Source organism: Lithobates pipiens, unplaced genomic scaffold (genome assembly GCF_037356315.1).
Source record: "Lithobates pipiens isolate NorthernLeopardFrog02 unplaced genomic scaffold, aLitPip1_a1.2 Scaffold_8, whole genome shotgun sequence".
Classification (NCBI taxonomy): Eukaryota; Metazoa; Chordata; class Amphibia; order Anura; family Ranidae; genus Lithobates; species Lithobates pipiens.
The window spans coordinates 577983674-578004684 of record NW_027507903.1 but is presented as its reverse complement, the minus strand read 5'-3'; the positions used below and the strand labels follow the sequence as shown (position 1 = coordinate 578004684).

The following is a 21011-nucleotide window of genomic DNA, read 5'->3' as shown; positions in this document are numbered from 1 at the left end:
GCATAAAGACTGCCCTATTGGCAGCTCCAGGGGCTCTAGGGTTGGTGAGAGGCACCGCCCGAACAGGGACTTGAACCCTGGACCCTCAGATTAAAAGTCTGATGCTCTACCGACTGAGCTATCCGGGCTCTGAAAGCTCCTCCTCCATAGTGGTCCAAGCTGCTTAAATCTTGACATCCATGGTGGAAAAAGACCATCGAGCCAAGGGCACCGGGTGCCTGAAAGCGAAAGTATTTGGCTTGCCCAGGCTGGCTAATCATCCTCTTCCGTTTCATTTTCTGGAACAGGTTGACTATAAAAGGGAGAATCTAACCTGCAACCATGCAGATAGGGTCCAGTCCGGTATAGGTGGAGAACGCCTAAAGTTTCTGCCTTAGTTTTACCTACAGGTCAATGCTCTTTCACCGGAAACAAGGGCCTTGTTTCACCTTGCAAAAAGACACCGCCCAACACGCTTCCAGTATTCTTAATCAGTGACTGGGTTACAAATAAAGACAGTTCACCTTTAGCCTCATGTTGCCAGGTCCAGCAGAAGAAACCCAGGCCAAAAAACGAGGTCGAGGCCACTCTTGAATACAGGCAAGTGAAGAACGAGCAGCGCGTGCCAATCCCAGATTGTTCTACCCAGGCTGCGTGATGACAGAAAAGCTCTCTATAGTGTCACCAGGCACGTGACACACTTCCTCAACTCTAACGCATCTCAGTCTGCACGTAAGAAGCCGTCACTTATCTACTGTTTAAAACACATTGCTCAGTCTCCTCAGAGACTCTCAAAAATTGCCAGTGCTGACTGTATTTCAAGTCATCATGGCGGGGTATTGGGAAAAGTTTTCAATTAGCAATAATCACGCCTCAGGTGACCCTCATTGGCTATGATACTGCCACTGCGCAAAGCTAACCAAATCGGTGCCTGCCAACATCTGCCCTTCATTGAAGGAGAAATTGACATTGAGGTGAGACACATAAGTGTCATCCAGTGGGCCGCTGAGCATTCTGGGACTTGGCATGCTAATGAGACAGGGATGATGCATAAGTGGGCATTGTTTACCCACTGAATAGTGTTAGCATTTGAAAGAACTAAGGAGAATCTAAAGGGACAGGGCCCCTCGGTTGTCAGATAGGTTTCTCCCACAGCAGCCCTGAAGGGCCACTGGGAGCATATGTGTCTGAACAGCTATGCTGCTGAAAAAAGACCAAGGTGGAAGGATTTGGGTCCTTTGTTGAAAGTTTGCTAGATAACATGCCTGAACTGGAGCCCAGGTAAGCTGCCATAGACAAGGGTATTTGGGAAATATTTGGTCAAGCAATCACCTTCAGCCACCTTTATTTCTGGCAGATTACAGGAGCCTAGAAAGGGGGAAGTTAGGACATTTCATCTCTCTGAGCACTCCTCACAGATGTGCATAAAGACTGCCCTATTGGCAGCTCCAGGGGCTCTAGGGTTGGTGAGAGGCACCGCCCGAACAGGGACTTGAACCCTGGACCCTCAGATTAAAAGTCTGATGCTCTACCGACTGAGCTATCCGGGCTCTGAAAGCTCCTCCTCCATAGTGGTCCAAGCTGCTTAAATCTTGACATCCATGGTGGAAAAAGACCATCGAGCCAAGGGCACCGGGTGCCTGAAAGCGAAAGTATTTGGCTTGCCCAGGCTGGCTAATCATCCTCTTCCGTTTCATTTTCTGGAACAGGTTGACTATAAAAGGGAGAATCTAACCTGCAACCATGCAGATAGGGTCCAGTCCGGTATAGGTGGAGAACGCCTAAAGTTTCTGCCTTAGTTTTACCTACAGGTCAATGCTCTTTCACCGGAAACAAGGGCCTTGTTTCACCTTGCAAAAAGACACCGCCCAACACGCTTCCAGTATTCTTAATCAGTGACTGGGTTACAAATAAAGACAGTTCACCTTTAGCCTCATGTTGCCAGGTCCAGCAGAAGAAACCCAGGCCAAAAAACGAGGTCGAGACCACTCTTGAATACAGGCAAGTGAAGAACGAGCAGCGCGTGCCAATCCCAGATTGTTCTACCCAGGCTGCGTGATGACAGAAAAGCTCTCTATAGTGTCACCAGGCACGTGACACACTTCCTCAACTCTAACGCATCTCAGTCTGCACGTAAGAAGCCGTCACTTATCTACTGTTTAAAACACATTGCTCAGTCTCCTGAGAGACTCTCAAAAATTGCCAGTGCTGACTGTATTTCAAGTCATCATGGCGGAGTATTGGGAAAAGTTTTCAATTAGCAATAATCACGCCTCAGGTGAACCTCATTGGCTATGATACTGCCACTGCGCAAAGCTAACCAAATCGGTGCCTGCCAACATCTGCCCTTCATTGAAGGAGAAATTGACATTGAGGTGAGACACATAAGTGTCATCCAGTGGGCCGCTGAGCATTCTGGGACTTGGCATGCTAATGAGACAGGGATGATGCATAAGTGGGCATTGTTTACCCACTGAATAGTGTTAGCATTTGAAAGAACTAAGGAGAATCGAAAGGGACAGGGCCCCTCGGTTGTCTGATAGGTTTCTCCCACAGCAGCCCTGAAGGGCCACTGGGAGCATATGTGTCTGAACAGCTATGCTGCTGAAAAAAGACCAAGGTGGAAGGATTTGGGCCCTTTGTTGAAAGTTTGCTAGATAACATGCCTGAACTGGAGCCCAGGTAAGCTGCCATAGACAAGGGTATTTGGGAAATATTTGGTCAAGCAATCACCTTCAGCCACCTTTATTTCTGGCAGATTACAGGAGCCTAGAAAGGGAGAAGTTAGGACATTTCATCTCTCTGAGCATTCCGCACAGATGTGCATAAAGACTGCCCTATTGGCAGCTCCAGGGGCTCAAGGGTTGGTGAGAGGCACCGCCCGAACAGGGACTTGAACCCTGGACCCTCAGATTAAAAGTCTGATGCTCTACCGACTGAGCTATCCGGGCTCTGAAAGCTCCCCCTCCATAGTGGTCCAAGCTGCTTAAATCTTGACATCCATGGTGGAAAAAGACCATCGAGCCAAGGGCACCGGGTGCCTGAAAGCGAAAGTATTTGGCTTGCCCAGGCTGGCTAATCATCCTCTTCCGTTTCATTTTCTGGAACAGGTTGACTATAAAAGGGAGAATCTAACCTGCAACCATGCAGATAGGGTCCAGTCCGGTATAGGTGGAGAACGCCTAAAGTTTCTGCCTTAGTTTTACCTACAGGTCAATGCTCTTTCACCGGAAACAAGGGCCTTGTTTCACCTTGCAAAAAGACACCGCCCAACACGCTTCCAGTATTCTTAATCAGTGACTGGGTTACAAATAAAGACAGTTCACCTTTAGCCTCATGTTGCCAGGTCCAGCAGAAGAAACCCAGGCCAAAAAACGAGGTCAAGGCCACTCTTGAATACAGGCAAGTGAAGAACGAGCAGCGCGTGCCAATCCCAGATTGTTCTACCCAGGCTGCGTGATGACAGAAAAGCTCTCTATAGTGTCACCAGGCACGTGACACACTTCCTCAACTCTAACGCATCTCAGTCTGCACGTAAGAAGCCGTCACTTATCTACTGTTTAAAACACATTGCTCAGTCTCCTCAGAGACTCTCAAAAATTGCCAGTGCTGACTGTATTTCAAGTCATCATGGCAGGGTATTGGGAAAAGTTTTCAATTAGCAATAATCACGCCTCAGGTGACCCTCATTGGCTATGATACTGCCACTGCGCAAAGCTAACCAAATCGGTGCCTGCCAACATCTGCCCTTCATTGAAGGAGAAATTGACATTGAGGTGAGACACATAAGTGTCATCCAGTGGGCCGCTGAGCATTCTGGGACTTGGCATGCTAATGAGACAGGGATGATGCATAAGTGGGCATTGTTTTCCCACTGAATAGTGTTAGCATTTGAAAGAACTAAGGAGAATCTAAAGGGACAGGGCCCCTCGGTTGTCAGATAGGTTTCTCCCACAGCAGCCCTGAAGGGCCACTGGGAGCATATGTGTCTGAACAGCTATGCTGCTGAAAAAAGACCAAGGTGGAAGGATTTGGGCCCTTTGTTGAAAGTTTGCTAGATAACATGCCTGAACTGGAGCCCGGGTAAGCTGCCATAGACAAGGGTATTTGGGAAATATTTGGTCAAGCAATCACCTTCAGCCACCTTTATTTCTGGCAGATTACAGGAGCCTAGAAAGGGGGAAGTTAGGACATTTCATCTCTCTGAGCATTCCTCACAGATGTGCATAAAGACTGCCCTATTGGCAGCTCCAGGGGCTCATGGGCTGGTGAGAGGCACCGCCCGAACAGGGACTTGAACCCTGGACCCTCAGATTAAAAGTCTGATGCTCTACCGACTGAGCTATCCGGGCTCTGAAAGCTCCTCCTCCATAGTGGTCCAAGCTGCTTAAATCTTGACATCCATGGTGGAAAAAGACCATCGAGCCAAGGGCACCGGGTGCCTGAAAGCGAAAGTATTTGGCTTGCCCAGGCTGGCTAATCATCCTCTTCCGTTTCATTTTCTGGAACAGGTTGACTATAAAAGGGAGAATCTAACCTGCAACCATGCAGATAGGGTCCAGTCCGGTATAGGTGGAGAACGCCTAAAGTTTCTGCCTTAGTTTTACCTACAGGTCAATGCTCTTTCACCGGAAACAAGGGCCTTGTTTCACCTTGCAAAAAGACACCGCCCAACACGCTTCCAGTATTCTTAATCAGTGACTGGGTTACAAATAAAGACAGTTCACCTTTAGCCTCATGTTGCCAGGTCCAGCAGAAGAAACCCAGGCCAAAAAACGAGGTCGAGACCACTCTTGAATACAGGCAAGTGAAGAACGAGCAGCGCGTGCCAATCCCAGATTGTTCTACCCAGGCTGCGTGATGACAGAAAAGCTCTCTATAGTGTCACCAGGCACGTGACACACTTCCTCAACTCTAACGCATCTCAGTCTGCACGTAAGAAGCCGTCACTTATCTACTGTTTAAAACACATTGCTCAGTCTCCTCAGAGACTCTCAAAAATTGCCAGTGCTGACTGTATTTCAAGTCATCATGGCGGGGTATTGGGAAAAGTTTTCAATTAGCAATAATCACGCCTCAGGTGAACCTCATTGGCTATGATACTGCCACTGCGCAAAGCTAACCAAATCGGTGCCTGCCAACATCTGCCCTTCATTGAAGGAGAAATTGACATTGAGGTGAGACACATAAGTGTCATCCAGTGGGCCGCTGAGCATTCTGGGACTTGGCATGCTAATGAGACAGGGATGATGCATAAGTGGGCATTGTTTACCCACTGAATAGTGTTAGCATTTGAAAGAACTAAGGAGAATCTAAAGGGACAGGGCCCCTCGGTTGTCAGATAGGTTTCTCCCACAGCAGCCCTGAAGGGCCACTGGGAGCATATGTGTCTGAACAGCTATGCTGCTGAAAAAAGACCAAGGTGGAAGGATTTGGGCCCTTTGTTGAAAGTTTGCTAGATAACATGCCTGAACTGGAGCCCAGGTAAGCTGCCATAGACAAGGGTATTTGGGAAATATTTGGTCAAGCAATCACCTTCAGCCACCTTTATTTCTGGCAGATTACAGGAGCCTAGAAAGGGGGAAGTTAGGACATTTCATCTCTCTGAGCATTCCGCACAGATGTGCATAAAGACTGCCCTATTGGCAGCTCCAGGGGCTCTAGGGTTGGTGAGAGGCACCGCCCGAACAGGGACTTGAACCCTGGACCCTCAGATTAAAAGTCTGATGCTCTACCGACTGAGCTATCCGGGCTCTGAAAGCTCCTCCTCCATAGTGGTCCAAGCTGCTTAAATCTTGACATCCATGGTGGAAAAAGACCATCGAGCCAAGGGCACCGGGTGCCTGAAAGCGAAAGTATTTGGCTTGCCCAGGCTGGCTAATCATCCTCTTCCGTTTCATTTTCTGGAACAGGTTGACTATAAAAGGGAGAATCTAACCTGCAACCATGCAGATAGGGTCCAGTCCGGTATAGGTGGAGAACGCCTAAAGTTTCTGCCTTAGTTTTACCTACAGGTCAATGCTCTTTCACCGGAAACAAGGGCCTTGTTTCACCTTGCAAAAAGACACCGCCCAACACGCTTCCAGTATTCTTAATCAGTGACTGGGTTACAAATAAAGACAGTTCACCTTTAGCCTCATGTTGCCAGGTCCAGCAGAAGAAACCCAGGCCAAAAAACGAGGTCGAGGCCACTCTTGAATACAGGCAAGTGAAGAACGAGCAGCGCGTGCCAATCCCAGATTGTTCTACCCAGGCTGCGTGATGACAGAAAAGCTCTCTATAGTGTCACCAGGCACGTGACACACTTCCTCAACTCTAACGCATCTCAGTCTGCACGTAAGAAGCCGTCACTTATCTACTGTTTAAAACACATTGCTCAGTCTCCTCAGAGACTCTCAAAAATTGCCAGTGCTGACTGTATTTCAAGTCATCATGGCGGGGTATTGGGAAAAGTTTTCAATTAGCAATAATCACGCCTCAGGTGACCCTCATTGGCTATGATACTGCCACTGCGCAAAGCTAACCAAATCGGTGCCTGCCAACATCTGCCCTTCATTGAAGGAGAAATTGACATTGAGGTGAGACACATAAGTGTCATCCAGTGGGCCGCTGAGCATTCTGGGACTTGGCATGCTAATGAGACAGGGATGATGCATAAGTGGGCATTGTTTACCCACTGAATAGTGTTAGCATTTGAAAGAACTAAGGAGAATCTAAAGGGACAGGGCCCCTCGGTTGTCAGATAGGTTTCTCCCACAGCAGCCCTGAAGGGCCACTGGGAGCATATGTGTCTGAACAGCTATGCTGCTGAAAAAAGACCAAGGTGGAAGGATTTGGGCCCTTTGTTGAAAGTTTGCTAGATAACATGCCTGAACTGGAGCCCAGGTAAGCTGCCATAGACAAGGGTATTTGGGAAATATTTGGTCAAGCAATCACCTTCAGCCACCTTTATTTCTGGCAGATTACAGGAGCCTAGAAAGGGGGAAGTTAGGACATTTCATCTCTCTGAGCATTCCGCACAGATGTGCATAAAGACTGCCCTATTGGCAGCTCCAGGGGCTCAGGGGTTGGTGAGAGGCACCGCCCGAACAGGGACTTGAACCCTGGACCCTCAGATTAAAAGTCTGATGCTCTACCGACTGAGCTATCCGGGCTCTGAAAGCTCCTCCTCCATAGTGGTCCAAGCTGCTTAAATCTTGACATCCATGGTGGAAAAAGACCATCGAGCCAAGGGCACCGGGTGCCTGAAAGCGAAAGTATTTGGCTTGCCCAGGCTGGCTAATCATCCTCTTCCGTTTCATTTTCTGGAACAGGTTGACTATAAAAGGGAGAATCTAACCTGCAACCATGCAGATAGGGTCCAGTCCGGTATAGGTGGAGAACGCCTAAAGTTTCTGCCTTAGTTTTACCTACAGGTCAATGCTCTTTCACCGGAAACAAGGGCCTTGTTTCACCTTGCAAAAAGACACCGCCCAACACGCTTCCAGTATTCTTAATCAGTGACTGGGTTACAAATAAAGACAGTTCACCTTTAGCCTCATGTTGCCAGGTCCAGCAGAAGAAACCCAGGCCAAAAAACGAGGTCAAGGCCACTCTTGAATACAGGCAAGTGAAGAACGAGCAGCGCGTGCCAATCCCAGATTGTTCTACCCAGGCTGCGTGATGACAGAAAAGCTCTCTATAGTGTCACCAGGCACGTGACACACTTCCTCAACTCTAACGCATCTCAGTCTGCACGTAAGAAGCCGTCACTTATCTACTGTTTAAAACACATTGCTCAGTCTCCTCAGAGACTCTCAAAAATTGCCAGTGCTGACTGTATTTCAAGTCATCATGGCGGGGTATTGGGAAAAGTTTTCAATTAGCAATAATCACGCCTCAGGTGAACCTCATTGGCTATGATACTGCCACTGCGCAAAGCTAACCAAATCGGTGCCTGCCAACATCTGCCCTTCATTGAAGGAGAAATTGACATTGAGGTGAGACACATAAGTGTCATCCAGTGGGCCGCTGAGCATTCTGGGACTTGGCATGCTAATGAGACAGGGATGATGCATAAGTGGGCATTGTTTACCCACTGAATAGTGTTAGCATTTGAAAGAACTAAGGAGAATCTAAAGGGACAGGGCCCCTCGGTTGTCAGATAGGTTTCTCCCACAGCAGCCCTGAAGGGCCACTGGGAGCATATGTGTCTGAACAGCTATGCTGCTGAAAAAAGACCAAGGTGGAAGGATTTGGGGCCTTTGTTGAAAGTTTGCTAGATAACATGCCTGAACTGGAGCCCGGGTAAGCTGCCATAGACAAGGGTATTTGGGAAATATTTGGTCAAGCAATCACCTTCAGCCACCTTTATTTCTGGCAGATTACAGGAGCCTAGAAAGGGGGAAGTTAGGACATTTCATCTCTCTGAGCATTCCTCACAGATGTGCATAAAGACTGCCCTATTGGCAGCTCCAGGGGCTCAGGGGTTGGTGAGAGGCACCGCCCGAACAGGGACTTGAACCCTGGACCCTCAGATTAAAAGTCTGATGCTCTACCGACTGAGCTATCCGGGCTCTGAAAGCTCCTCCTCCATAGTGGTCCAAGCTGCTTAAATCTTGACATCCATGGTGGAAAAAGACCATCGAGCCAAGGGCACCGGGTGCCTGAAAGCGAAAGTATTTGGCTTGCCCAGGCTGGCTAATCATCCTCTTCCGTTTCATTTTCTGGAACAGGTTGACTATAAAAGGGAGAATCTAACCTGCAACCATGCAGATAGGGTCCAGTCCGGTATAGGTGGAGAACGCCTAAAGTTTCTGCCTTAGTTTTACCTACAGGTCAATGCTCTTTCACCGGAAACAAGGGCCTTGTTTCACCTTGCAAAAAGACACCGCCCAACACGCTTCCAGTATTCTTAATCAGTGACTGGGTTACAAATAAAGACAGTTCACCTTTAGCCTCATGTTGCCAGGTCCAGCAGAAGAAACCCAGGCCAAAAAACGAGGTCAAGGCCACTCTTGAATACAGGCAAGTGAAGAACGAGCAGCGCGTGCCAATCCCAGATTGTTCTACCCAGGCTGCGTGATGACAGAAAAGCTCTCTATAGTGTCACCAGGCACGTGACACACTTCCTCAACTCTAACGCATCTCAGTCTGCACGTAAGAAGCCGTCACTTATCTACTGTTTAAAACACATTGCTCAGTCTCCTCAGAGACTCTCAAAAATTGCCAGTGCTGACTGTATTTCAAGTCATCATGGCGGGGTATTGGGAAAAGTTTTCAATTAGCAATAATCACGCCTCAGGTGAACCTCATTGGCTATGATACTGCCACTGCGCAAAGCTAACCAAATCGGTGCCTGCCAACATCTGCCCTTCATTGAAGGAGAAATTGACATTGAGGTGAGACACATAAGTGTCATCCAGTGGGCCGCTGAGCATTCTGGGACTTGGCATGCTAATGAGACAGGGATGATGCATAAGTGGGCATTGTTTACCCACTGAATAGTGTTAGCATTTGAAAGAACTAAGGAGAATCTAAAGGGACAGGGCCCCTCGGTTGTCAGATAGGTTTCTCCCACAGCAGCCCTGAAGGGCCACTGGGAGCATATGTGTCTGAACAGCTATGCTGCTGAAAAAAGACCAAGGTGGAAGGATTTGGGTCCTTTGTTGAAAGTTTGCTAGATAACATGCCTGAACTGGAGCCCAGGTAAGCTGCCATAGACAAGGGTATTTGGGAAATATTTGGTCAAGCAATCACCTTCAGCCACCTTTATTTCTGGCAGATTACAGGAGCCTAGAAAGGGGGAAGTTAGGACATTTCATCTCTCTGAGCATTCCTCACAGATGTGCATAAAGACTGCCCTATTGGCAGCTCCAGGGGCTCAACGGTTGGTGAGAGGCACCGCCCGAACAGGGACTTGAACCCTGGACCCTCAGATTAAAAGTCTGATGCTCTACCGACTGAGCTATCCGGGCTCTGAAAGCTCCTCCTCCATAGTGGTCCAAGCTGCTTAAATCTTGACATCCATGGTGGAAAAAGACCATCGAGCCAAGGGCACCGGGTGCCTGAAAGCGAAAGTATTTGGCTTGCCCAGGCTGGCTAATCATCCTCTTCCGTTTCATTTTCTGGAACAGGTTGACTATAAAAGGGAGAATCTAACCTGCAACCATGCAGATAGGGTCCAGTCCGGTATAGGTGGAGAACGCCTAAAGTTTCTGCCTTAGTTTTACCTACAGGTCAATGCTCTTTCACCGGAAACAAGGGCCTTGTTTCACCTTGCAAAAAGACACCGCCCAACACGCTTCCAGTATTCTTAATCAGTGACTGGGTTACAAATAAAGACAGTTCACCTTTAGCCTCATGTTGCCAGGTCCAGCAGAAGAAACCCAGGCCAAAAAACGAGGTCGAGACCACTCTTGAATACAGGCAAGTGAAGAACGAGCAGCGCGTGCCAATCCCAGATTGTTCTACCCAGGCTGCGTGATGACAGAAAAGCTCTCTATAGTGTCACCAGGCACGTGACACACTTCCTCAACTCTAACGCATCTCAGTCTGCACGTAAGAAGCCGTCACTTATCTACTGTTTAAAACACATTGCTCAGTCTCCTCAGAGACTCTCAAAAATTGCCAGTGCTGACTGTATTTCAAGTCATCATGGCGGGGTATTGGGAAAAGTTTTCAATTAGCAATAATCACGCCTCAGGTGAACCTCATTGGCTATGATACTGCCACTGCGCAAAGCTAACCAAATCGGTGCCTGCCAACATCTGCCCTTCATTGAAGGAGAAATTGACATTGAGGTGAGACACATAAGTGTCATCCAGTGGGCCGCTGAGCATTCTGGGACTTGGCATGCTAATGAGACAGGGATGATGCATAAGTGGGCATTGTTTACCCACTGAATAGTGTTAGCATTTGAAAGAACTAAGGAGAATCTAAAGGGACAGGGCCCCTCGGTTGTCAGATAGGTTTCTCCCACAGCAGCCCTGAAGGGCCACTGGGAGCATATGTGTCTGAACAGCTATGCTGCTGAAAAAAGACCAAGGTGGAAGGATTTGGGCCCTTTGTTGAAAGTTTGCTAGATAACATGCCTGAACTGGAGCCCAGGTAAGCTGCCATAGACAAGGGTATTTGGGAAATATTTGGTCAAGCAATCACCTTCAGCCACCTTTATTTCTGGCAGATTACAGGAGCCTAGAAAGGGGGAAGTTAGGACATTTCATCTCTCTGAGCACTCCTCACAGATGTGCATAAAGACTGCCCTATTGGCAGCTCCAGGGGCTCAAGGGTTGGTGAGAGGCACCGCCCGAACAGGGACTTGAACCCTGGACCCTCAGATTAAAAGTCTGATGCTCTACCGACTGAGCTATCCGGGCTCTGAAAGCTCCCCCTCCATAGTGGTCCAAGCTGCTTAAATCTTGACATCCATGGTGGAAAAAGACCATCGAGCCAAGGGCACCGGGTGCCTGAAAGCGAAAGTATTTGGCTTGCCCAGGCTGGCTAATCATCCTCTTCCGTTTCATTTTCTGGAACAGGTTGACTATAAAAGGGAGAATCTAACCTGCAACCATGCAGATAGGGTCCAGTCCGGTATAGGTGGAGAACGCCTAAAGTTTCTGCCTTAGTTTTACCTACAGGTCAATGCTCTTTCACCGGAAACAAGGGCCTTGTTTCACCTTGCAAAAAGACACCGCCCAACACGCTTCCAGTATTCTTAATCAGTGACTGGGTTACAAATAAAGACAGTTCACCTTTAGCCTCATGTTGCCAGGTCCAGCAGAAGAAGCCCAGGCCAAAAAACGAGGTCAAGGCCACTCTTGAATACAGGCAAGTGAAGAACGAGCAGCGCGTGCCAATCCCAGATTGTTCTACCCAGGCTGCGTGATGACAGAAAAGCTCTCTATAGTGTCACCAGGCACGTGACACACTTCCTCAACTCTAACGCATCTCAGTCTGCACGTAAGAAGCCGTCACTTATCTACTGTTTAAAACACATTGCTCAGTCTCCTCAGAGACTCTCAAAAATTGCCAGTGCTGACTGTATTTCAAGTCATCATGGCAGGGTATTGGGAAAAGTTTTCAATTAGCAATAATCACGCCTCAGGTGACCCTCATTGGCTATGATACTGCCACTGCGCAAAGCTAACCAAATCAGTGCCTGCCAACATCTGCCCTTCATTGAAGGAGAAATTGACATTGAGGTGAGACACATAAGTGTCATCCAGTGGGCCGCTGAGCATTCTGGGACTTGGCATGCTAATGAGACAGGGATGATGCATAAGTGGGCATTGTTTTCCCACTGAATAGTGTTAGCATTTGAAAGAACTAAGGAGAATCTAAAGGGACAGGGCCCCTCGGTTGTCAGATAGGTTTCTCCCACAGCAGCCCTGAAGGGCCACTGGGAGCATATGTGTCTGAACAGCTATGCTGCTGAAAAAAGACCAAGGTGGAAGGATTTGGGCCCTTTGTTGAAAGTTTGCTAGATAACATGCCTGAACTGGAGCCCGGGTAAGCTGCCATAGACAAGGGTATTTGGGAAATATTTGGTCAAGCAATCACCTTCAGCCACCTTTATTTCTGGCAGATTACAGGAGCCTAGAAAGGGGGAAGTTAGGACATTTCATCTCTCTGAGCATTCCTCACAGATGTGCATAAAGACTGCCCTATTGGCAGCTCCAGGGGCTCATGGGCTGGTGAGAGGCACCGCCCGAACAGGGACTTGAACCCTGGACCCTCAGATTAAAAGTCTGATGCTCTACCGACTGAGCTATCCGGGCTCTGAAAGCTCCTCCTCCATAGTGGTCCAAGCTGCTTAAATCTTGACATCCATGGTGGAAAAAGACCATCGAGCCAAGGGCACCGGGTGCCTGAAAGCGAAAGTATTTGGCTTGCCCAGGCTGGCTAATCATCCTCTTCCGTTTCATTTTCTGGAACAGGTTGACTATAAAAGGGAGAATCTAACCTGCAACCATGCAGATAGGGTCCAGTCCGGTATAGGTGGAGAACGCCTAAAGTTTCTGCCTTAGTTTTACCTACAGGTCAATGCTCTTTCACCGGAAACAAGGGCCTTGTTTCACCTTGCAAAAAGACACCGCCCAACACGCTTCCAGTATTCTTAATCAGTGACTGGGTTACAAATAAAGACAGTTCACCTTTAGCCTCATGTTGCCAGGTCCAGCAGAAGAAACCCAGGCCAAAAAACGAGGTCAAGGCCACTCTTGAATACAGGCAAGTGAAGAACGAGCAGCGCGTGCCAATCCCAGATTGTTCTACCCAGGCTGCGTGATGACAGAAAAGCTCTCTATAGTGTCACCAGGCACGTGACACACTTCCTCAACTCTAACGCATCTCAGTCTGCACGTAAGAAGCCGTCACTTATCTACTGTTTAAAACACATTGCTCAGTCTCCTCAGAGACTCTCAAAAATTGCCAGTGCTGACTGTATTTCAAGTCATCATGGCAGGGTATTGGGAAAAGTTTTCAATTAGCAATAATCACGCCTCAGGTGACCCTCATTGGCTATGATACTGCCACTGCGCAAAGCTAACCAAATCGGTGCCTGCCAACATCTGCCCTTCATTGAAGGAGAAATTGACATTGAGGTGAGACACATAAGTGTCATCCAGTGGGCCGCTGAGCATTCTGGGACTTGGCATGCTAATGAGACAGGGATGATGCATAAGTGGGCATTGTTTTCCCACTGAATAGTGTTAGCATTTGAAAGAACTAAGGAGAATCTAAAGGGACAGGGCCCCTCGGTTGTCAGATAGGTTTCTCCCACAGCAGCCCTGAAGGGCCACTGGGAGCATATGTGTCTGAACAGCTATGCTGCTGAAAAAAGACCAAGGTGGAAGGATTTGGGCCCTTTGTTGAAAGTTTGCTAGATAACATGCCTGAACTGGAGCCCGGGTAAGCTGCCATAGACAAGGGTATTTGGGAAATATTTGGTCAAGCAATCACCTTCAGCCACCTTTATTTCTGGCAGATTACAGGAGCCTAGAAAGGGGGAAGTTAGGACATTTCATCTCTCTGAGCATTCCTCACAGATGTGCATAAAGACTGCCCTATTGGCAGCTCCAGGGGCTCATGGGCTGGTGAGAGGCACCGCCCGAACAGGGACTTGAACCCTGGACCCTCAGATTAAAAGTCTGATGCTCTACCGACTGAGCTATCCGGGCTCTGAAAGCTCCTCCTCCATAGTGGTCCAAGCTGCTTAAATCTTGACATCCATGGTGGAAAAAGACCATCGAGCCAAGGGCACCGGGTGCCTGAAAGCGAAAGTATTTGGCTTGCCCAGGCTGGCTAATCATCCTCTTCCGTTTCATTTTCTGGAACAGGTTGACTATAAAAGGGAGAATCTAACCTGCAACCATGCAGATAGGGTCCAGTCCGGTATAGGTGGAGAACGCCTAAAGTTTCTGCCTTAGTTTTACCTACAGGTCAATGCTCTTTCACCGGAAACAAGGGCCTTGTTTCACCTTGCAAAAAGACACCGCCCAACACGCTTCCAGTATTCTTAATCAGTGACTGGGTTACAAATAAAGACAGTTCACCTTTAGCCTCATGTTGCCAGGTCCAGCAGAAGAAACCCAGGCCAAAAAACGAGGTCGAGACCACTCTTGAATACAGGCAAGTGAAGAACGAGCAGCGCGTGCCAATCCCAGATTGTTCTACCCAGGCTGCGTGATGACAGAAAAGCTCTCTATAGTGTCACCAGGCACGTGACACACTTCCTCAACTCTAACGCATCTCAGTCTGCACGTAAGAAGCCGTCACTTATCTACTGTTTAAAACACATTGCTCAGTCTCCTCAGAGACTCTCAAAAATTGCCAGTGCTGACTGTATTTCAAGTCATCATGGCGGGGTATTGGGAAAAGTTTTCAATTAGCAATAATCACGCCTCAGGTGAACCTCATTGGCTATGATACTGCCACTGCGCAAAGCTAACCAAATCGGTGCCTGCCAACATCTGCCCTTCATTGAAGGAGAAATTGACATTGAGGTGAGACACATAAGTGTCATCCAGTGGGCCGCTGAGCATTCTGGGACTTGGCATGCTAATGAGACAGGGATGATGCATAAGTGGGCATTGTTTACCCACTGAATAGTGTTAGCATTTGAAAGAACTAAGGAGAATCTAAAGGGACAGGGCCCCTCGGTTGTCAGATAGGTTTCTCCCACAGCAGCCCTGAAGGGCCACTGGGAGCATATGTGTCTGAACAGCTATGCTGCTGAAAAAAGACCAAGGTGGAAGGATTTGGGCCCTTTGTTGAAAGTTTGCTAGATAACATGCCTGAACTGGAGCCCAGGTAAGCTGCCATAGACAAGGGTATTTGGGAAATATTTGGTCAAGCAATCACCTTCAGCCACCTTTATTTCTGGCAGATTACAGGAGCCTAGAAAGGGGGAAGTTAGGACATTTCATCTCTCTGAGCATTCCGCACAGATGTGCATAAAGACTGCCCTATTGGCAGCTCCAGGGGCTCTAGGGTTGGTGAGAGGCACCGCCCGAACAGGGACTTGAACCCTGGACCCTCAGATTAAAAGTCTGATGCTCTACCGACTGAGCTATCCGGGCTCTGAAAGCTCCTCCTCCATAGTGGTCCAAGCTGCTTAAATCTTGACATCCATGGTGGAAAAAGACCATCGAGCCAAGGGCACCGGGTGCCTGAAAGCGAAAGTATTTGGCTTGCCCAGGCTGGCTAATCATCCTCTTCCGTTTCATTTTCTGGAACAGGTTGACTATAAAAGGGAGAATCTAACCTGCAACCATGCAGATAGGGTCCAGTCCGGTATAGGTGGAGAACGCCTAAAGTTTCTGCCTTAGTTTTACCTACAGGTCAATGCTCTTTCACCGGAAACAAGGGCCTTGTTTCACCTTGCAAAAAGACACCGCCCAACACGCTTCCAGTATTCTTAATCAGTGACTGGGTTACAAATAAAGACAGTTCACCTTTAGCCTCATGTTGCCAGGTCCAGCAGAAGAAACCCAGGCCAAAAAACGAGGTCGAGGCCACTCTTGAATACAGGCAAGTGAAGAACGAGCAGCGCGTGCCAATCCCAGATTGTTCTACCCAGGCTGCGTGATGACAGAAAAGCTCTCTATAGTGTCACCAGGCACGTGACACACTTCCTCAACTCTAACGCATCTCAGTCTGCACGTAAGAAGCCGTCACTTATCTACTGTTTAAAACACATTGCTCAGTCTCCTCAGAGACTCTCAAAAATTGCCAGTGCTGACTGTATTTCAAGTCATCATGGCGGGGTATTGGGAAAAGTTTTCAATTAGCAATAATCACGCCTCAGGTGACCCTCATTGGCTATGATACTGCCACTGCGCAAAGCTAACCAAATCGGTGCCTGCCAACATCTGCCCTTCATTGAAGGAGAAATTGACATTGAGGTGAGACACATAAGTGTCATCCAGTGGGCCGCTGAGCATTCTGGGACTTGGCATGCTAATGAGACAGGGATGATGCATAAGTGGGCATTGTTTACCCACTGAATAGTGTTAGCATTTGAAAGAACTAAGGAGAATCTAAAGGGACAGGGCCCCTCGGTTGTCAGATAGGTTTCTCCCACAGCAGCCCTGAAGGGCCACTGGGAGCATATGTGTCTGAACAGCTATGCTGCTGAAAAAAGACCAAGGTGGAAGGATTTGGGCCCTTTGTTGAAAGTTTGCTAGATAACATGCCTGAACTGGAGCCCAGGTAAGCTGCCATAGACAAGGGTATTTGGGAAATATTTGGTCAAGCAATCACCTTCAGCCACCTTTATTTCTGGCAGATTACAGGAGCCTAGAAAGGGGGAAGTTAGGACATTTCATCTCTCTGAGCATTCCGCACAGATGTGCATAAAGACTGCCCTATTGGCAGCTCCAGGGGCTCAGGGGTTGGTGAGAGGCACCGCCCGAACAGGGACTTGAACCCTGGACCCTCAGATTAAAAGTCTGATGCTCTACCGACTGAGCTATCCGGGCTCTGAAAGCTCCTCCTCCATAGTGGTCCAAGCTGCTTAAATCTTGACATCCATGGTGGAAAAAGACCATCGAGCCAAGGGCACCGGGTGCCTGAAAGCGAAAGTATTTGGCTTGCCCAGGCTGGCTAATCATCCTCTTCCGTTTCATTTTCTGGAACAGGTTGACTATAAAAGGGAGAATCTAACCTGCAACCATGCAGATAGGGTCCAGTCCGGTATAGGTGGAGAACGCCTAAAGTTTCTGCCTTAGTTTTACCTACAGGTCAATGCTCTTTCACCGGAAACAAGGGCCTTGTTTCACCTTGCAAAAAGACACCGCCCAACACGCTTCCAGTATTCTTAATCAGCGACTGGGTTACAAATAAAGACAGTTCACCTTTAGCCTCATGTTGCCAGGTCCAGCAGAAGAAACCCAGGCCAAAAAACGAGGTCAAGGCCACTCTTGAATACAGGCAAGTGAAGAACGAGCAGCGCGTGCCAATCCCAGATTGTTCTACCCAGGCTGCGTGATGACAGAAAAGCTCTCTATAGTGTCACCAGGCACGTGACACACTTCCTCAACTCTAACGCATCTCAGTCTGCACGTAAGAAGCCGTCACTTATCTACTGTTTAAAACACATTGCTCAGTCTCCTCAGAGACTCTCAAAAATTGCCAGTGCTGACTGTATTTCAAGTCATCATGGCGGGGTATTGGGAAAAGTTTTCAATTAGCAATAATCACGCCTCAGGTGAACCTCATTGGCTATGATACTGCCACTGCGCAAAGCTAACCAAATCGGTGCCTGCCAACATCTGCCCTTCATTGAAGGAGAAATTGACATTGAGGTGAGACACATAAGTGTCATCCAGTGGGCCGCTGAGCATTCTGGGACTTGGCATGCTAATGAGACAGGGATGATGCATAAGTGGGCATTGTTTACCCACTGAATAGTGTTAGCATTTGAAAGAACTAAGGAGAATCTAAAGGGACAGGGCCCCTCGGTTGTCAGATAGGTTTCTCCCACAGCAGCCCTGAAGGGCCACTGGGAGCATATGTGTCTGAACAGCTATGCTGCTGAAAAAAGACCAAGGTGGAAGGATTTGGGGCCTTTGTTGAAAGTTTGCTAGATAACATGCCTGAACTGGAGCCCGGGTAAGCTGCCATAGACAAGGGTATTTGGGAAATATTTGGTCAAGCAATCACCTTCAGCCACCTTTATTTCTGGCAGATTACAGGAGCCTAGAAAGGGGGAAGTTAGGACATTTCATCTCTCTGAGCATTCCTCACAGATGTGCATAAAGACTGCCCTATTGGCAGCTCCAGGGGCTCAGGGGTTGGTGAGAGGCACCGCCCGAACAGGGACTTGAACCCTGGACCCTCAGATTAAAAGTCTGATGCTCTACCGACTGAGCTATCCGGGCTCTGAAAGCTCCTCCTCCATAGTGGTCCAAGCTGCTTAAATCTTGACATCCATGGTGGAAAAAGACCATCGAGCCAAGGGCACCGGGTGCCTGAAAGCGAAAGTATTTGGCTTGCCCAGGCTGGCTAATCATCCTCTTCCGTTTCATTTTCTGGAACAGGTTGACTATAAAAGGGAGAATCTAACCTGCAACCATGCAGATAGGGTCCAGTCCGGTATAGGTGGAGAACGCCTAAAGTTTCTGCCTTAGTTTTACCTACAGGTCAATGCTCTTTCACCGGAAACAAGGGCCTTGTTTCACCTTGCAAAAAGACACCGCCCAACACGCTTCCAGTATTCTTAATCAGTGACTGGGTTACAAATAAAGACAGTTCACCTTTAGCCTCATGTTGCCAGGTCCAGCAGAAGAAACCCAGGCCAAAAAACGAGGTCAAGGCCACTCTTGAATACAGGCAAGTGAAGAACGAGCAGCGCGTGCCAATCCCAGATTGTTCTACCCAGGCTGCGTGATGACAGAAAAGCTCTCTATAGTGTCACCAGGCACGTGACACACTTCCTCAACTCTAACGCATCTCAGTCTGCACGTAAGAAGCCGTCACTTATCTACTGTTTAAAACACATTGCTCAGTCTCCTCAGAGACTCTCAAAAATTGCCAGTGCTGACTGTATTTCAAGTCATCATGGCGGGGTATTGGGAAAAGTTTTCAATTAGCAATAATCACGCCTCAGGTGAACCTCATTGGCTATGATACTGCCACTGCGCAAAGCTAACCAAATCGGTGCCTGCCAACATCTGCCCTTCATTGAAGGAGAAATTGACATTGAGGTGAGACACATAAGTGTCATCCAGTGGGCCGCTGAGCATTCTGGGACTTGGCATGCTAATGAGACAGGGATGATGCATAAGTGGGCATTGTTTACCCACTGAATAGTGTTAGCATTTGAAAGAACTAAGGAGAATCTAAAGGGACAGGGCCCCTCGGTTGTCAGATAGGTTTCTCCCACAGCAGCCCTGAAGGGCCACTGGGAGCATATGTGTCTGAACAGCTATGCTGCTGAAAAAAGACCAAGGTGGAAGGATTTGGGTCCTTTGTTGAAAGTTTGCTAGATAACATGCCTGAACTGGAGCCCAGGTAAGCTGCCATAGACAAGGGTATTTGGGAAATATTTGGTCAAGCAATCACCTTCAGCCACCTTTATTTCTGGCAGATTACAGGAGCCTAGAAAGGGGGAAGTTAGGACATTTCATCTCTCTGAGCATTCCTCACAGATGTGCATAAAGACTGCCCTATTGGCAGCTCCAGGGGCTCAACGGTTGGTGAGAGGCACCGCCCGAACAGGGACTTGAACCCTGGACCCTCAGATTAAAAGTCTGATGCTCTACCGACTGAGCTATCCGGGCTCTGAAAGCTCCTCCTCCATAGTGGTCCAAGCTGCTTAAATCTTGACATCCATGGTGGAAAAAGACCATCGAGCCAAGGGCACCGGGTGCCTGAAAGCGAAAGTATTTGGCTTGCCCAGGCTGGCTAATCATCCTCTTCCGTTTCATTTTCTGGAACAGGTTGACTATAAAAGGGAGAATCTAACCTGCAACCATGCAGATAGGGTCCAGTCCGGTATAGGTGGAGAACGCCTAAAGTTTCTGCCTTAGTTTTACCTACAGGTCAATGCTCTTTCACCGGAAACAAGGGCCTTGTTTCACCTTGCAAAAAGACACCGCCCAACACGCTTCCAGTATTCTTAATCAGTGACTGGGTTACAAATAAAGACAGTTCACCTTTAGCCTCATGTTGCCAGGTCCAGCAGAAGAAACCCAGGCCAAAAAACGAGGTCGAGACCACTCTTGAATACAGGCAAGTGAAGAACGAGCAGCGCGTGCCAATCCCAGATTGTTCTACCCAGGCTGCGTGATGACAGAAAAGCTCTCTATAGTGTCACCAGGCACGTGACACACTTCCTCAACTCTAACGCATCTCAGTCTGCACGTAAGAAGCCGTCACTTATCTACTGTTTAAAACACATTGCTCAGTCTCCTCAGAGACTCTCAAAAATTGCCAGTGCTGACTGTATTTCAAGTCATCATGGCGGGGTATTGGGAAAAGTTTTCAATTAGCAATAATCACGCCTCAGGTGAACCTCATTGGCTATGATACTGCCACTGCGCAAAGCTAACCAAATCGGTGCCTGCCAACATCTGCCCTTCATTGAAGGAGAAATTGACATTGAGGTGAGACACATAAGTGTCATCCAGTGGGCCGCTGAGCATTCTGGGACTTGGCATGCTAATGAGACAGGGATGATGCATAAGTGGGCATTGTTTACCCACTGAATAGTGTTAGCATTTGAAAGAACTAAGGAGAATCTAAAGGGACAGGGCCCCTCGGTTGTCAGATAGGTTTCTCCCACAGCAGCCCTGAAGGGCCACTGGGAGCATATGTGTCTGAACAGCTATGCTGCTGAAAAAAGACCAAGGTGGAAGGATTTGGGCCCTTTGTTGAAAGTTTGCTAGATAACATGCCTGAACTGGAGCCCAGGTAAGCTGCCATAGACAAGGGTATTTGGGAAATATTTGGTCAAGCAATCACCTTCAGCCACCTTTATTTCTGGCAGATTACAGGAGCCTAGAAAGGGGGAAGTTAGGACATTTCATCTCTCTGAGCACTCCTCACAG

At 48.2% G+C, this 21011-nt stretch overlaps 30 non-coding genes across 30 annotated transcripts; all 30 read right to left on the bottom strand.

The window, feature by feature from the left end:
- Positions 1–55: 55 nt before the first annotated feature.
- TRNAK-UUU (transfer RNA lysine (anticodon UUU)) lies at positions 56–128 on the bottom strand. Its single transcript has one exon. It is a non-coding gene; the product is annotated as a tRNA-Lys (tRNA).
- Positions 129–755: 627 nt separating this feature from the next.
- Positions 756–896, bottom strand: LOC143964755 (U4 spliceosomal RNA). The gene has a single exon (XR_013271223.1). It is a non-coding gene; the product is annotated as a U4 spliceosomal RNA (small nuclear RNA).
- Positions 897–1456: 560 nt separating this feature from the next.
- Positions 1457–1529, bottom strand: TRNAK-UUU (transfer RNA lysine (anticodon UUU)). Its single transcript has one exon. It is a non-coding gene; the product is annotated as a tRNA-Lys (tRNA).
- A 627-nt stretch (positions 1530–2156) lies between these two features.
- Positions 2157–2297, bottom strand: LOC143965055 (U4 spliceosomal RNA). Its single transcript, XR_013271473.1, has one exon. It is a non-coding gene; the product is annotated as a U4 spliceosomal RNA (small nuclear RNA).
- Positions 2298–2857: 560 nt separating this feature from the next.
- Positions 2858–2930, bottom strand: TRNAK-UUU (transfer RNA lysine (anticodon UUU)). Its single transcript has one exon. It is a non-coding gene; the product is annotated as a tRNA-Lys (tRNA).
- A 627-nt stretch (positions 2931–3557) lies between these two features.
- On the bottom strand, positions 3558–3698 carry LOC143964796 (U4 spliceosomal RNA). Its single transcript, XR_013271258.1, has one exon. It is a non-coding gene; the product is annotated as a U4 spliceosomal RNA (small nuclear RNA).
- A 560-nt stretch (positions 3699–4258) lies between these two features.
- Positions 4259–4331, bottom strand: TRNAK-UUU (transfer RNA lysine (anticodon UUU)). Its single transcript has one exon. It is a non-coding gene; the product is annotated as a tRNA-Lys (tRNA).
- Positions 4332–4958: 627 nt separating this feature from the next.
- Positions 4959–5099, bottom strand: LOC143965021 (U4 spliceosomal RNA). The gene has a single exon (XR_013271444.1). It is a non-coding gene; the product is annotated as a U4 spliceosomal RNA (small nuclear RNA).
- A 560-nt stretch (positions 5100–5659) lies between these two features.
- TRNAK-UUU (transfer RNA lysine (anticodon UUU)) lies at positions 5660–5732 on the bottom strand. The gene has a single exon. It is a non-coding gene; the product is annotated as a tRNA-Lys (tRNA).
- Positions 5733–6359: 627 nt separating this feature from the next.
- LOC143964753 (U4 spliceosomal RNA) lies at positions 6360–6500 on the bottom strand. The gene has a single exon (XR_013271222.1). It is a non-coding gene; the product is annotated as a U4 spliceosomal RNA (small nuclear RNA).
- Positions 6501–7060: 560 nt separating this feature from the next.
- TRNAK-UUU (transfer RNA lysine (anticodon UUU)) lies at positions 7061–7133 on the bottom strand. Its single transcript has one exon. It is a non-coding gene; the product is annotated as a tRNA-Lys (tRNA).
- A 627-nt stretch (positions 7134–7760) lies between these two features.
- On the bottom strand, positions 7761–7901 carry LOC143965019 (U4 spliceosomal RNA). The gene has a single exon (XR_013271443.1). It is a non-coding gene; the product is annotated as a U4 spliceosomal RNA (small nuclear RNA).
- A 560-nt stretch (positions 7902–8461) lies between these two features.
- TRNAK-UUU (transfer RNA lysine (anticodon UUU)) lies at positions 8462–8534 on the bottom strand. Its single transcript has one exon. It is a non-coding gene; the product is annotated as a tRNA-Lys (tRNA).
- Positions 8535–9161: 627 nt separating this feature from the next.
- On the bottom strand, positions 9162–9302 carry LOC143965018 (U4 spliceosomal RNA). Its single transcript, XR_013271442.1, has one exon. It is a non-coding gene; the product is annotated as a U4 spliceosomal RNA (small nuclear RNA).
- A 560-nt stretch (positions 9303–9862) lies between these two features.
- Positions 9863–9935, bottom strand: TRNAK-UUU (transfer RNA lysine (anticodon UUU)). The gene has a single exon. It is a non-coding gene; the product is annotated as a tRNA-Lys (tRNA).
- Positions 9936–10562: 627 nt separating this feature from the next.
- On the bottom strand, positions 10563–10703 carry LOC143965017 (U4 spliceosomal RNA). Its single transcript, XR_013271441.1, has one exon. It is a non-coding gene; the product is annotated as a U4 spliceosomal RNA (small nuclear RNA).
- Positions 10704–11263: 560 nt separating this feature from the next.
- Positions 11264–11336, bottom strand: TRNAK-UUU (transfer RNA lysine (anticodon UUU)). Its single transcript has one exon. It is a non-coding gene; the product is annotated as a tRNA-Lys (tRNA).
- Positions 11337–11963: 627 nt separating this feature from the next.
- LOC143964795 (U4 spliceosomal RNA) lies at positions 11964–12104 on the bottom strand. Its single transcript, XR_013271257.1, has one exon. It is a non-coding gene; the product is annotated as a U4 spliceosomal RNA (small nuclear RNA).
- Positions 12105–12664: 560 nt separating this feature from the next.
- TRNAK-UUU (transfer RNA lysine (anticodon UUU)) lies at positions 12665–12737 on the bottom strand. Its single transcript has one exon. It is a non-coding gene; the product is annotated as a tRNA-Lys (tRNA).
- Positions 12738–13364: 627 nt separating this feature from the next.
- Positions 13365–13505, bottom strand: LOC143964794 (U4 spliceosomal RNA). The gene has a single exon (XR_013271256.1). It is a non-coding gene; the product is annotated as a U4 spliceosomal RNA (small nuclear RNA).
- Positions 13506–14065: 560 nt separating this feature from the next.
- Positions 14066–14138, bottom strand: TRNAK-UUU (transfer RNA lysine (anticodon UUU)). The gene has a single exon. It is a non-coding gene; the product is annotated as a tRNA-Lys (tRNA).
- A 627-nt stretch (positions 14139–14765) lies between these two features.
- On the bottom strand, positions 14766–14906 carry LOC143965016 (U4 spliceosomal RNA). The gene has a single exon (XR_013271440.1). It is a non-coding gene; the product is annotated as a U4 spliceosomal RNA (small nuclear RNA).
- A 560-nt stretch (positions 14907–15466) lies between these two features.
- Positions 15467–15539, bottom strand: TRNAK-UUU (transfer RNA lysine (anticodon UUU)). The gene has a single exon. It is a non-coding gene; the product is annotated as a tRNA-Lys (tRNA).
- Positions 15540–16166: 627 nt separating this feature from the next.
- Positions 16167–16307, bottom strand: LOC143964751 (U4 spliceosomal RNA). The gene has a single exon (XR_013271221.1). It is a non-coding gene; the product is annotated as a U4 spliceosomal RNA (small nuclear RNA).
- Positions 16308–16867: 560 nt separating this feature from the next.
- TRNAK-UUU (transfer RNA lysine (anticodon UUU)) lies at positions 16868–16940 on the bottom strand. The gene has a single exon. It is a non-coding gene; the product is annotated as a tRNA-Lys (tRNA).
- Positions 16941–17567: 627 nt separating this feature from the next.
- Positions 17568–17708, bottom strand: LOC143965015 (U4 spliceosomal RNA). Its single transcript, XR_013271439.1, has one exon. It is a non-coding gene; the product is annotated as a U4 spliceosomal RNA (small nuclear RNA).
- A 560-nt stretch (positions 17709–18268) lies between these two features.
- TRNAK-UUU (transfer RNA lysine (anticodon UUU)) lies at positions 18269–18341 on the bottom strand. Its single transcript has one exon. It is a non-coding gene; the product is annotated as a tRNA-Lys (tRNA).
- Positions 18342–18968: 627 nt separating this feature from the next.
- On the bottom strand, positions 18969–19109 carry LOC143965014 (U4 spliceosomal RNA). The gene has a single exon (XR_013271438.1). It is a non-coding gene; the product is annotated as a U4 spliceosomal RNA (small nuclear RNA).
- Positions 19110–19669: 560 nt separating this feature from the next.
- On the bottom strand, positions 19670–19742 carry TRNAK-UUU (transfer RNA lysine (anticodon UUU)). Its single transcript has one exon. It is a non-coding gene; the product is annotated as a tRNA-Lys (tRNA).
- A 627-nt stretch (positions 19743–20369) lies between these two features.
- Positions 20370–20510, bottom strand: LOC143965013 (U4 spliceosomal RNA). The gene has a single exon (XR_013271437.1). It is a non-coding gene; the product is annotated as a U4 spliceosomal RNA (small nuclear RNA).
- Between the last annotated feature and the right edge of the window lie 501 nt (positions 20511–21011).